Source organism: Musca autumnalis, unplaced genomic scaffold (genome assembly GCF_047663935.1).
Source record: "Musca autumnalis isolate F117 unplaced genomic scaffold, ASM4766393v1 scaffold_2, whole genome shotgun sequence".
NCBI lineage: Eukaryota > Metazoa > Arthropoda > Insecta > Diptera > Muscidae > Musca > Musca autumnalis.
In genome coordinates, this window is record NW_027411755.1 from 218,119,525 (window position 1) to 218,135,024 (window position 15,500).

The following is a 15,500-nucleotide window of genomic DNA, read 5'->3' on the forward strand; positions in this document are numbered from 1 at the left end:
GGGTATGTCCAAGATTCCACACATAATGACCTGAAACTATCGGAAGGAAGAAGACTGAAATCGATCCACTCCTTCGAGAACCTCTCAAACAAAAGTTTACAAATTCTTGATTAAGGTCAGTTTAAGTTCTGGTCGAGAATCGCTTTGGAATTTTTACCGAGATCCTTATTACAACGTTTTATTTTACATTTCGATTAAGAACAGTTTAGGGGCGGCTAGAAAATCGCTTTGGATTTGTCATCAATGGTCGTATTTGTGCTGCTAATTACAAAGACATATATTTTTTCGTGGGAAAGTCCATAATACTTCCATTGTTACTTTGAAGCTCTAAACTCTCTAACACCCTGCTGCCATCAAGAACAATGACTGAACAAAAAATTGTAATTCGTAATAATTCTTCCAAACGTACATATGTAAAGAAAATGTTGTAGAGGATATTCACTGCTAAAACATTTTCATTAGTCCCATTTCGATACGACTTGCTGCTTCCAAGCAAAATCGATAAAACCTAAAATAAAAATAAAAATGTGAACTTTGACCGCGATTTATTTGAAAATTCCTCCGGCGTTTTTTTTTTTGTTTTTAAATTTTTCGCATCTATTAATATTGTAGTTTCAGAATCCGCTAAAACTTTCCAGGTTTAAGCACCTTTCATTTACAATTAGTTAAGGCGCACCGTGCTATATTGTGTACCTCTCTCACAAATGTTCAAAATATTCGACTTAGTGCAGTTTAAGAACTGTTCGAAAATCGATTTAAAATTTTTACCGAAGGCAATCCATTTGATCCTGTTTATAATGATATTATTTTTTATATAAAATAATTGATCTGTGGAGCACGATAACTATCAAAATAAGTACGGAAAATTCACTTCTTGGATAGAGTCTGTTAGATTTACCATGCTTATATGAAAATGGACAATGTCCCAAAAGTCTTAGAGCCACCAACCAAACAATTTAAGGACTGTTCGGAGATCATTATGACATTATTAACATAGATATTGCTTGAGATTGTAGGTAGTCCAACGGTATAATTTTGTTCGTGGGAAAACTAAAACACAAACAAACTTAAATCATGTCGAAGATGATTTATATCGGAAAACTACTTCTTCTCCCAAAAATTTCAATATTGTTGCTTAAGGGCTGTCCGAGGATACTTTTATTTAATTTCATAAAAGTTGGTCATTGGGGCCTTGCTTAACACATTAATATGGCTAGGGCCAACATATGGACTCTCAAACTTAAATCAAGTATCAATAAAAATTGTGTCGACTCATACCTTAAAAAACATAGGACAATACTACTCCACATATGGAGATAAGGACCCAAAATTCTACGGTGAACAACTAAAATATCTGGCTAGCACGATAAATAACGAAAAGTATGACCCCCAAAGTTAGATCCAGTGCCAAGATTGTCTATGACGGCCCATTCCTTTGGAACCATCTCCGGTCTATTTTAAGCCACCTTCTCGGGTAGTGTTGACATTTTTATACCGAGTGGTGGTTGTTTCGTGACTACAACATTATAAAAATTATTAGAAGAAAACTGGTATATAGACTCCGAAATGTCCCATTATTTAGAGCCACTCATTGACACGCAGAGAAAAAAATATTTTTAACTTTTGTTGGAGAAAGAATTTCTGTTTTCGTTCCAACAATTTATTGGTTTTGTTCAAGCATTGTAATTGCAAATCCAAAAATACAATCTTTTGCTCCAAACATTCAAAACAAAAACAACTTGCGAAATTCTGCAATATTGTAAAAATCATTAACAATATCTATGGTAGGAACTATTATAATATAGAATTTTTACATACACTATTGTCAGCCCAGAAAACCTGTTACTGAAATTTTTGATTTGATTATATATAATTCTCATCTATTCTTTCCACATAAATTTGGTATAAATGTTGTGTTCGAGTAGTGATAAGCGCAACATATGGTAAGTTTTGCTGCTTTAACTGACAACAAAGACAAACAGAAGTACTCCATTGCGCTGCTCATCAAAGCACTCACCACAACATAAGGAAAAGTCATAACAAATATGCAAACCATAATAAATATGAAAAGAAAACACCAATTAGTTAGCCCTCAAAAAAAAAAAAAAAAAAACGCTTCTCAGATTCCGGTATAACTCAACCATCAAAACCCAAAGAAAAATTAGAAAGAATAAGCAAATAAAAACAAGAATCTCATGGTGTACACAAAAAAAAAAAAAAAAAAAACAAAGATATAATCATTCTGTCATACAAACAAAATCAAATTGTCGAAGAAAAGAGAATAATATTGTCCAGTTGACAAACATTATTGTTGGTTATGATAAACAACTGCTGTAATTGACAAAAACAATTGTTGGACTCACAATACTACATATGGAATCTAACAATATCTTTAAAATACATATTTTGCTCTTCGAATATTGTTGGATCAATTATATTTTTTTTTGTCTGCGTTCATGCTAATTTTTTGTAGTTCTTGTGGCCTTTACTACAATGCTATAATTTCATTCTCCATATTCCAAAAATCGAAATGGGACTAAAGAAAATGTGGTGGAGTATTTTCACTGCTACAACATTGGAACCAAAAAAAACACTAAAAATATGAACTTTGACCGCGATTTATTTGAAAATCCTTCCAGCGATTTTTTCTTGTTTTTGGATATTTCTCATCTATGAACATTGCTGTTTCAGAAACCGCAAAAACTTCCCAGGTGTATGCGGTTTTCGCTTAAAGTTAGTTAAGGCGCATCTCGTGCATGACATTGTTTTATAGGGAGGTGATACAGTCCCAATTTGAACTTCTATATCTCAAAAATGGTAAAACATAGGAAAAATTCATAGAGGTCAATCTTGTAGAGAATTTTCACTGCTACAACATTTTCTTTAGTCCTATTACGAAAAGTACTTGCTGTTTCCAAATAAAATTGTTAAAACCCAAAAAAACCCTAAAAACGTGAACTTTGACCGCGATTTATTTGAAAATCCCTCCGCCGAGTTGTTTAGTTTTTTATTTTGGCATAAGATGAATGTAGTGGCTGGACTCAGAAAGTTTTGAAATTTTGTCCACTGGTAGGTTTGGAATGCTGATTACGTCAATATGTATATCATTCATGGGAAATCCGTATTTCCCGAGATATAGGCTTCGAAAGTTCCGAAAAACCATATGATTTTTGACAAAAAAAAAATTAATTTTGAAAAAAATATGACCGCGTTAGCCCTGTTTAGCATCTGTCCATAGGAGAAAGTCTTAAAACCCGGCCGAAGGCCGGCTATTTTCGACAAAAAATTAATTTTTGAAAACTTTTTGTGAAAAAAGTTTCAAATCCAGCCACTACATTCAACTTGCTCCATTATTTTTTCTCATTTATGAACATTTTAGTTTCAGAGTCCCCAAAAAACTTCCCAGGTGTAAGCACCTTTCATTTAAAGTTAGTTAAGGCGCAAAGTGTACGGTGATAGGGTCTGTAAGTGTAATAACTAGTCCCAAAAATAAAATATTACGCTGGAAATGTCCAAAACTTTTTTGTCACCTACGAAAATACTATTTTTAAAATTAAGGATCTGTTCACAGGACATTTAGGTCCACCACATTTGTCATGTTTTTTGTTTTTAGTGTCATATGGGCATTTGATTGTAGCCAAATCTGGCCGAAATTTTTACTTGTCTTTAAAGAAATTTTCCAAACTCATATAATGCCCTTCTAAAAGACCTTCTAGGTATAAAAATGTAGATTTCAACTTTACCACATTGATTCCATAATAAAATTTAAAAATACAATATAGTGTACATAGACACCATAACCGCGTTCCACTGTAAATGTAAATACAACAAACAATAATGTTCCACAATACATTCATAAAAAAATCATTTATACTTTATATGTTAAAAAGTCTGGCAATAATATTTTCGCCTTTTCATATTTGGTAAAAAATAGAGAAAAATAAATAAATTGAAAAGGCCACTGAACAACTGTTAAATGCCGTCAACAAGTGGCAACATATGCTGGCATTGATTTTCCTAAAAACACAATAACAACAACCAAAAACACAATGCAATGCTATGCGACACGATGACACAATGTGATATACATATAATGTTCATATACAACAGTCCAAAACATCCAACAGGATAATGGTGGTGATGGGTCAACCACCCATAACCACTACAATTATGTAATTTTATAACAAAACATCCAATTAACATTCAATTTAATTACACTTCACTGAAATAGTGCACAGCAGGCACATTTAATGATAAGGAGGATAATCCTTTTCTTATAAACTGAAAACCCCGATTCAAGAGTGTAAAACAATCGAAAACGAAACAAAAACAAATATATTTAAACTCAAAACGACGACGACGTTCGAATATAACTCAAATGTCCTTGTCTCTAAGGACACACGTTTTTTTCTAAGGACACAACATATAAAAACAACGTTAACGACACGAAATGTCGTTCGGTCGGATGACGACACGACGGCGACCGGTATTAAGACCGACGACGCACGTACGTACTGAACGCACGTAAAACTAAATGAGAACTGAATTGTTTCAATTGGTTTTGTTGCGAATCAAGTGGATTTTTTCCAGCCCAATGTTTGGTGAGACACCGAAACTAAACAACAATAACAATTACGGACAAACCAAAAACAACAACAGACAACAAACACGAAAAAGTGTTCATGCATTTTTACTCAGAGTCTCCCATAAGCACACAGCAGACAGATAATCAGCCAGCCAGCCAGGCTGTCAGCCTACCAACCAACCAACAACCCATCCAGCCAGTCATAGAGACACCACCACCACGAGCACCAAAATGCATCAGAAACAACAACATAACCAATGCACTTAAAGAGTCGAATGCCGCCGAACAGTCGAAAAAATAACAACATAACACTGGAACACAAAGCCAGTGGACAGACAACACACGACAAATATATTGATAGACGGACGACTCTCTGCATTGGCAACAAACAACAGCATCAGCTACAATAACAAACAAATACAGCCGGTAGAAGCTGCTGGCTGCAGCAACAACATTACCGGCCTCTGACAATCTCATAATGAATATATAGGCGAAAAATGTGGAATCGTTTTTTACATTGTTTGTCAAATTGGGGTTACCACATGCATTAGATGAGATCATTGATTATGGAGTAATTTTAGTTGGTTCCGGCAGGTTTTTTAAGAGCTATTGGGCCATTATTTCCGAAGGTATATACTTGTTCGCACAAAACTATACCATTGTAATAGGAGTCGCGAGGACTGCCTGTTGTAAAAATTTTGAAACGTTCAAAGGGCCTGGTCTTGCACCGCACTGCTACGAAAATTGTTGAAAGTTTGTGAGGAAGACATCCGAAGGATTGGACATATTCGAACTTGACTTATGCCTCGCAGAAATATGTTATGCAGAGTTTGGACCACCAAATTGGTTACTCCCTTCGAGAGTAGTAGTGTGAGTCGACTCCAAATATACTTGTGATGTGACCATTATTTCGAAGAGATACATTTGTGATCGTATCTGTGTATTAACCCCGTTCGCCTAAAGGCTGAGGGTATAATAACCTAATTGTTATGTGACATCTGGTAACCCTTGTTTGAAAATGAAAACCTCTGCTCAACTTCTCCGCTGACACAACAACATCCGAAAAATAGTGCAAATAAAAACAACAACTATTTTCTTAAAAGTATTTTTTGTTTATTTTTCTTAACGAGACTTTAAAGTACTTTTGGCTATAACATAGGAATGCCGGTATTACGACGATTTTATGGGGAACAATGTTGACAACTTTTTATTCTACAATGTATCTAAGGAAGAAGATTAATTTTGCTTACGTTGGAGATTTAAATTTATTAAAACCATTAATATTTAATATTCAATACAAGGTGGCGCAAAAGTAAACTTCCGATGTTTTTTGGCTGTAATTAAAAAAGAAAAACTTTGATTCTTCTTGTGGATTACACTGTGTGACATTTTCAAGGTGATCTTGTGCAAACAATTCGAACTGAGGATTTTTTGAAAGTGACGTAGGGGATGGAAGATACCAAGCAACGGTCCTAACCGGTTTTAACATGGCCAAGCCCAGGATTTATCTTGGTCCCTCTTTCATCTCAAGTGGACACTGACCTCCCCGTGGTGTCACCTGGGGAACTGCCTTTAACACCCGTTAAAGGTAGTGAAAACTTGGGTTTGGGCGTCGGGTTAGTAACCCTAACCTAGAAAAAACAGCCAACAATGAAAAAACGAAAGAAAAGAAAAAACAAACCTCTCTAAAGCTGACGAACCCCGCAAACGTTTTAAGAACCATGATCTGCGAATCTGCACCTGGAATGTTCGCACTCTTTATAGAGAAGGTGCAGTTTACGCATTGGCAGATGTACTTGAAAAGTATAAGGCCGATATTACTGCCATACAGGAAATACGATGGATTGGGAGAGGCGTCACAACAACACCTAAAGGTGACGCACTGTATTATAGCTGTCATGACGTAAAGCATGAGTTTGGTTGCGGATTTGTAGTTAGTCGGAGACTAAAACATCTGGTATTCAGCTTCACTCCAGTGAATGAAAGACTTGCTGCAATTCGAATAAAGGCTAAATTCTTCAACATCAGCTTTATTTGCGCTCATGCTCCCACTGAAGAAAAGGACGAACAGACCAAAAATATATTTTACGAGCGCTTAGAAGAAACATATGACCGTTGCCCTGCCCATGACATTAAAATCATTCTAGGCGATTTTAATGCCAAAATTGGAAAGGAGAATATCTTTGGCCCAACAGTCGGGAAATTCAGCCTCCACAGTGAAACATCTGACAATGGTATGAGGCTGATAGACTTTGCAGCTGCAAAAAACATGGTAGTTAGCAGTACCAGATTTAATCATCTCGATATTCATAAGGGCACCTGGCTGTCTCCATATCAGAAAACTAGAAATCAAATTGATCATGTTGTGATAGATGGAAGACATTCATCGAGCGTGTTGGATGTACAATCGTTCCGAGGCGCAAACATTGATTCGGACCACTACCTTGTTGCACCACTACCCGCTTAAACGTAGCAAACAAAGTACGAACAGACACAACACGAAAGTTAGGCATCGGCAAGCTGCAATCACAACAGATAGCCACGGCATATTCCACTCAACTAGCCCAATTGCTTAATCAAAGCACTCCTCATCCCGATAACATATCAGCGCAATGGCAAAGCATTGCCCACTCCATGCAAACAGCCGCAAAATCCATACTTGGATACCAGAGACCTCCACCAAGGAATCCATGGTATGATCAGGAGTGTCGTGCTGTCACCGAAGAGAAAAATGCGGCATATAGGGCTACTTTACTTTGCAACGCGTAGCGCACTAGAGAGATACAGGGAGAAAAGAGAGAGGAGAAACGTATTTTCCGCAGGAAAAACAGAGAGATGGAAAGCGGGAATGTGAAAAAATCGAGATGTACAGGAGTCAGAATGAAGTCCGAAAATTCTACAAAAAAGTCAAGCATCAAACTGATGGCTTTGGTACAGGCACATCCTCCTGTAGAGACCACCAAGGTAATTAATTACAGATAGTGTACTCAGGATATGGAAAGAACATTTTTCAAAACTGTTCGTATCCAATAGCAGCGAAGACGACGAAGATACCACAGTCCCAATCCCAGAAGATGGTTTTGAATGTATACCGCCCAGCCAAGATGAGGTAAAGACAGCAATAAATCGGCTGAAGAATAATAAGGCAGCCGATTATAAAGCAGCCTTCGACAGCCCGCCGCGTTCAAAGTTATTCCAAGCCATGTCTGAATTTGGTATTCCCGCAAAGCTCATCCGGCTTTGTAAAATGACTTTAACTGACATGAGGTCCTCTCCAAAGAGGTTTCAGACAAGGAGACAGCCTTTCGTGTGACCTCTTCAACATCCTGCTGGAAAAGGTTAGACGAGAGGCAAACGTCAGAGGAAGTGGCACAATCTACACGAATAGTCACATGTTACTTGCTTATGCTGATGATATAGACATCATGGGCCGATCAGTAAAAGAAGTAACTGATACCTTTATGAAGGTCGAAGGAAAATCTGCTAAAGTGGGTCTGGCGGTAAACGGTGAGAAGACCAAGTTGATGGTGTCGACGCACAATGCGTCCATTGAGCTCGGATCGACTGTGGAAGTTGGTTCCTATAATATTGAGGTAGTAAAAGACTTCGTCTACCTCGGCACCTCCGTAAACACAACAAACAGATGCTACTTTGATTTCAGTAAGCAGTTTTAAAAACAAAGCCACATCTCGTCAAACAAAAATAACGGTCTACAAAACACTGATACTACCCGTGCTGATGTATGGCTCCGAAGCCTGGGTACTTGCGCAAGCAGACATGGCAGTGCTTGGTGTGTTTGAGAGAAAAATTCTTCGAAAGATCTACGGACCTTTCAGCGTTGACGGTGAATATCGACGTCGCATGAACCATGAGCAGTATCTGCTATACAACGACATCAATATTGTTAAACGTATCGAGATGCAGCTATTGCGTTGGCTAGGCCATATCATAAGAATGAGCGATGATGAACCCGCTAAAAAGGCGTATAAATACGGACCGCTTGGCGGTGCACGCAGAATTGGCAGGCCTAGGAATAGATGGCGCAAACAAGTGGATGATGAGATGAAAAGACGCGGTATTCCAGAGTGCGAAGCAACAAATAGAGAGAAACGGAGATCTTTTCTTAGTTCGGCCTATGAAACAAATGTTCTGTAATGGACCAGCTAAGTAAGTAAGTAATATTTTAGTATTTTATATCCTAATAATTTAGTATTTTAATAATTTAATATTTTAGTATTTTATATCCTATTATTTTAATACTTTGATATTTTTTTAATATTTTATTTTTTTTAATATTTTTATTTTTTTAATATTTTATTTTTTTTATTTGTAATATTTTAATTTTTTTATTTTATTTTTTTGTTTTTTTAATATCTTAAAATTTTAATATTTTGTTTTTTTTTTTTGAAATTTTAATGTTTCTTTATCTTAATATTTTAATATTTTGTTATTTTAATATTTTTTTTTTATTTTTAATATTTAATTTTTTAAATAATTTTTTTAATATTTTAATACTAAAACATTTTAATATTTTAAACATGTTGAAATTGTAATATTTTAATATTATGTTTTTAATTTTTTAATATCTTGATATTTTAATATCTTAATATTTTATTATATTAATATTTTAATATTTTTAATATTTTAATTTTTTAATATTTTAATTTTATATTTTTTTAATGTTTTTAATATTTTGATATTTTATTATGTTAATATTTTTTATATTAATAATTTAATATTTTAAAACTTTACTATTTTATTATTTTAATAATTTAATATTTTATTTTTATACCCTCAGCCTTTAGGCTATGAAGGGTATATGGGCAATATTATTGAAAATTTAACATCGTTGAAGCCAAGGTTTACCCCTTTATAACTCGCGAATAGTGGTTGTATATTGTACAATTTAAATGCTTTTGGATAAAATGAAATGTTTTTAGACTTGGCAAAAAATATTGGGTTTCAAAGTTGATTTGCGTGGAAGCTGTGGCTATATTTATGTTAAAATGAAGCCAACGTGTCTTTTTTTGTTTTCTCTCGATTTGTGATTAAACCACACTTTTTACGATTTTCCCGTTAAAGTAAAAGTAGAAGGCAACTAAATAAGGATCATCTCACTAATGTATTACTTTTCAAAATTTGATCTGCGTCTACCATTAAATGATGCTGACATTTTGAAGCCAGATTTTAAGTGTTTTTTGAAATTTTCTTATAATTTCGTTCCGCAAACAGGTTTTTCAAAAAATCATATATAGGAATGAAGAACTCACGATTCTGATTTATTTGATATATGTGTCGTGAATGTAGCCTACACAGCTTCAGAGAAATCTGTATCCAAATACGAAAATTTTGTGTGAACAAATTTCTAAAAATCATTTTTTCGGGCCTAATTTTTACAATTGGCATTCGATTTACTCATTTTTGATTTTTACGGTGCGGATCTAATAAATCAATACTCGTGAAATTCCATCTACTAAAACGCGAGATACAAGAAATTCCAAGGTAGGAAAATCACCTAATATTGTTTTTGAAAATATCGCGCATTTTATCGCGTATTCTGTCGGCAGCTTGCACTGCTATGAAAAAACTAGTGCAGGATCTTCCTTTTTGCGAAAACAAAGATTTAAAAACTTCACTGATAAGGGAACTACATTCATTTTATCCCAAAAATAGTGTGTGATGCTACATCCACGGTTCTTGACTGATTGCCTTGAAATAGGTATATATCGATGCAGATTTTTATGGTGACAATAAAACCGGATGCGGAACGAAATTGTATGAACTTTGGGAAAATTAGCGATATTTTATAGGTTTTTTAATGCTAAGATGCAGCCGATGCTACATCTTAACATCCAAATTATATTTCGAAAAATATATACAAATTAAAAGATAGGGTCTCGCTGTACATGAAAATCACATGCGGACAAAACGATTTTGGTAATTACGCGATTTACACATATTTTAATAATGCATATAAGTTAAAGCGGTTTATTTGAACTCTATTTCCGTTTAAGAAGTCTAATGACTTATTTCAACAACCTGATAACTTTCCTCAATGGGAAACCTTCTATGTGAATGTAGATAAAACAAAATCCGCCCATTTTCTTGGGAGTTTCAAGAAAAATAAAAGAAGTACTCCTATAGAATTTTTCCAATATTTTCAACTCTAGAATGCATGTGAAAACTATTATTCCAAACCAAAATTTGTTTTTTGTATCACAAATATGTGCTTATTTTGGCTATAATATCCTAACTACTATCCCGATGATTATAAGTTTGGTCTCATTTGATTCCCCGTGAAGTCTTTCTTTAAAACTGTTACTTTTTTCTAATTTTTGACGGGTAAATGGACCTATATTTTCAAACAATTCGGATTACATTTAAAATTTTGTCAATTTTTTGTAAATTCCGCGAATGCTGAGTAACATTTTACAAATATTATGCAATCTACTAAATGACGTCACTTCGTGATAACTTTTAAGTGCCAATTGTGCTCAATAAAATAACTAGCGTTTTTATAACAATTTTTTCTTAAAAGCAGAAGTAAAACCGCGATAACATTTGTCAAAAATTTGCTCGCGAGCGGATTTGTACTGGGGAATTTTTTCTTAACCTATGTACCAAAAATCGTTAATGTAGCGCGAAAAGAAAAAAATCAATTTTTTGGAAATGGAATATGAAATAATTGGCAGTTTTGCCCATATACACTTTCATACGGGCAAAATGTGCCTCATCGAAATAATGGTTTTAGACCCCAAGTATGTTTGGACGAAATGTGTTTCAGACAATTTGGAGTCGATTGAGCAATGTCCGTCCGTCTGTCTGTCTGTCTGGCTGGAGCGCACGATAACTCTCGAACGGATCAACCGATTCGGTTCAAATTTTGGCTTTTGTAATATTTTGCCCAAACTTAGTTTAAGTTCGAAGATGAGCTATATCGGTCCACTCCTTCCGGTACCTCCCCCACAAAAGTTCGGAAATGTTCGGAAAATTTGTGCGCACGATAACTCTTGAAGGGCGTAACCGATTTGGTCCATACTTTGCCCATCGTGGAGCGTGTACCAGACTTAGATCAGGTTTTAATATGGACTCAATCGGTCCACTCCGTCGGGTACCTCCCACACAAAAATGTGGAAAAGTTCAGTTTAGGACCATCTCTCGAATCGCTTTGATTTTTGCTTTAGCTACTTGTATTCACTGCCCTCCATACGACGGTATAAGTTTCATCAGGGGCAAGTCCATACTTCCTGAGAAAATAGCCTGAAAGTTGCAAAAAACCCCTATGACACCGTGTGAGGAGGTTGGAGGGCAAAATAACTCTCGAACAGGTCTGCCGATTCGGTCCAAAGTTTGGCCTTAGTAATATTTTGTCCAAACATAGTTTAAGTTCGAAGATAAGCCATATCGGTCCACTCCTTCAGGTACCTCCCCCACAAAAGTTCAAAAATGTTCGGAAAAATTGTGCGTACGATAACTCTTGAAGAGAGTGGCCGAATTGAACCATACTTTACACATCCTAATATATCTACCAGATATAGATCAGGTTCAAATATGGACTAAATTTGTCCACTCCATCCGGTACCTCCCACACAAAATTTGGGATACATGTTCACTTTAAGACCTGCTTTCGAATCACTTTGATTTTTGTTGAAGCCACTTGCATTCGCTGCCTCAATTGCGATGGTAAAAGTTGTTTCAGGGGCAAGTCCATACTTCTTGAGCAAACAGCCCGAAGGGTGTAAAAACCCCCTATGGCACCATATGTAGAGGTTGGAGATCCACTTCCATAATGGTCAATGTCGATCCATTCCTTTTTGTATCTCCTCCGCAAAACGTTTGATCTTTAATCATAATCAACATTTTTGTCGGTTCAAACGCCCAAAATTTTTAAAACCCCAAAATACATACGTTATTTGGGAAAAAAAGTTTCAATATATTCAGGCTGAGGGTATATCTCTGTCGGCAAAGCCGACTGATACTTTTTTACTTGTTTAGTATTTTATTATCCTAAAATTTTAATATTTTGATATTTTAATATTTCAATGTTTTAGTATTTTATTGTTTTATTATTTTAATATCTTAATATTTTATTCTTTCAATATTTTATTATTTTAATCTTTTAATATTTTAATATTTCAATACATTAATATATTAATATTTTATTATTTCAATATATTAATATTTTAATTATTAATTATCATTATTTTATAACTGTAATATTTTAATACTTTAATTATACCCTACACCACTATGTGGGGAGGGTATTATAAGTTGGTTTTGGCCAAAAAGTTTGTAACGCATCGAAATAATGGTCGTAGACCCATACTTATATATATCAAAATGAATGTCTCGACGAGCTGAGTCGATCTGGCTATGTGTGTCCGTCCGTCAGTCCGTCCGTCCGTCCGTCTGTCCGTCTGTCCATCTAAACCTTGTAATCACGCTACAGGCCGCAATTATTATCGGATCGTCACGAAATTTTGGATGTTGATGGGGGTCCCGGAGGGGAAGAAGCCTATTGATTTTGGTGATGGTCGGATAATATTTAGGGGTCGGAAAGGGCAAAAAACGTAGGTGGATAAAATGACAACGTTTTTTTCCAAAGCCAATATCTCAGCTTCCATATGGGGTATACCAAAAGCAAAACCTGACAATGAAAGCAGAAAATATCACCTTTCTAATGATGTAAAGTAGGTGCTCGTAGGTGATCAAACAACGAAGATATCGCAATAGTAGCAAATAAAACCCCAATTTTCATTTTTGCGATTTTAATTATATTGACAAATATCACAGCTTTGGTTGAAAATTTTCCAAAAGCAAAGCCGGCGTAGGTAACCAAATAACGGAGATATCGCAATAGTCGGTAATACATCCCATTTTTCTATTTTTTTGGAAATCACGCTACAGGTCGCAATATTGATCGGATCGTCACGAAAACTTCAGGGTTAATGGGGGTCTCACAGATGAAGAAGCATATTGATTTTGGTGATGGTCGGATAATATTTAGAGGTCGGAATGGGAAAACACTTATTTGGAGAAAAGTCAACGTTTTATTTCAAAGCCAATATCTCTGTTTCTTTAAGAGGTATATCAAAAGCAAAACCTGGAAAGGAAAGTAGAAAATATCACCTTTACAACGGTGTAAAGCAGGTTGTCGTAGGTGGTCAAATAGCAAAGATATGGCAATAGCCGATAATGCATCCCATTTTCCGATTTTTTTGTAATCACGCTACAGGTCGCAATTTTAATCGGATGGTCACGAAATTTTGGGGGTTAATGGGGGTCCCAAAAAGAAAGAAGCCTATTGATTTTGATGATGCTCGGATAATATTCAGGGGTCGGAATGGGCAAACACTTATTTGGAGAAAGGTCAACGTTTTATTTCGAAGCCAATATCTCTGTTTCTTCAAGAGGTATATCAAAAGCAAAATCTGGCAAGGAAAGAAGAAAATATCACCTTTACAACGATGTAAATTAGGTTGTCATAGGTGGTCAAATAGCAGAGATATGGCAATAGTCGATAATGCATCCCATTTCCGATTTTTTTGTAATCACGCCACAGGTCGCAATTTTGATCGGATAGTCACGAATTTTTTGGGAGTTGATGCGGGTCCCACATAGGAAGAAGCCTATTGATTTTGGTGATAGCCGGATAATATTTAGGGGTCAGAATGGGGAAAAACTCATTTGGAGACAAATTCAAAGTTTTATTCTTTGTGAATATATTGGCTTCTAGTAGGGGTATTCCAACGACAAAACCTGTCAATGGAAGAAGAAAATATTACCTTTACATTGGTGTAAAGCAGGTTGGCAAAGGTGGTCAAACATGGGAGATACCACAATAGTCGGTAATGCATCCAATTCTTCCATTTTTTGCAATCAAGCTACAGGTCGTAATTTTGATAGGATGGTCACAAAATTTTGGTTGCTCATGGGGGTCCCAGAGACAAAGAGGGATTTAATTTTGGTGGTAGTCGGTTTATATTCCCTAAAAGAAATGTTTACCAGTGAAAAGCTTATGCACAGGGGTAGTGGTGTAGGGTATCACATGGTCGGCCCCGTCCCGACTATAGCCTTTGCTCACTTGTTTTTTAATATTTTAGTATTTTAATATTTCAATATTTAATACGTAATATAATTAAAATACTATATTCAATATATTTGTAATCAATCACCAAATATTTTGAGAAAAAGTTCATATTGTTCTACTCCAAAAACTTGGTTGACAAACAATTTTGATAAAAGTCAAAACAAGTCAATTTTCTTGGTTGTTAAAAGTGTATCTGCTGATAAACGAACATTCCGTACGTAAATTGTTTAATGAAGGAAGGTGTATTGATTGCATCCGAGGTGAAAGCAGCATTGAAAATCGATAAAAACGAAATGCAAACACAACGATTTTGTGGGTCAAACATATATTTTCATTAATTACATGGTCATGTTTCGATGCAATGACATTAAGGTGGAATAGATAAACGAAAGTGTCGATAAAAGTATTGTTTTTGAAAGAAAATTCAACACATAAAGAATTCCAGTTAAATAAGATATTTTTTGGAGAACCCATAGAGGACATTAGTCGTGGATTTTTTAAACATTTTTAGGAGGTTCTAAAGAGGATAATAAACGTTGGTTTTTTAAGAAGACATAGAAGACAATAAACGTGGTTTTTTTTAAAGAGGTTCTAAAGTGGGTAATAAACGTGAATTTTTTAAAGATTTTTAGGCGGTTCAAAAGAGGATAATTAACGTGGATTTTTAAAGAGTTTTAGGAGGTTCAAAAGAGGATAATAAAGTGGATTTTGTAAAGATTTTTAGGAGGTTCAAAAGAGGATAATAAACTTGCATTTTTTTAAAGATTTTTATGAGGTTCTAAAGAGGATAATAAACGTGGATTTTTTAAAGATTTTTAGGAGCTT

The 15,500-nt window shown here is 35.1% G+C and overlaps 1 protein-coding gene across 4 annotated transcripts in view; it reads right to left on the reverse strand.

Annotated features, from left to right (window-relative positions):
• The window catches only part of LOC141395261 (uncharacterized), a 190,240-nt gene that overhangs the window by 101,554 nt on the left and 73,186 nt on the right, over window positions 1–15,500 (reverse strand). For 2 of the 4 annotated variants that reach the window (XM_073970916.1, XM_073970913.1), the window contains exon 1: window positions 4,217–4,548. The exons of the other annotated variants lie outside the window; for them this stretch is intronic. The gene's annotated coding sequence lies outside the window, so the exon portion shown is untranslated. Of the gene's footprint in view, window positions 1–4,216; window positions 4,549–15,500 lie in introns of those variants that run through there. 4 annotated transcript variants of the gene reach the window in all.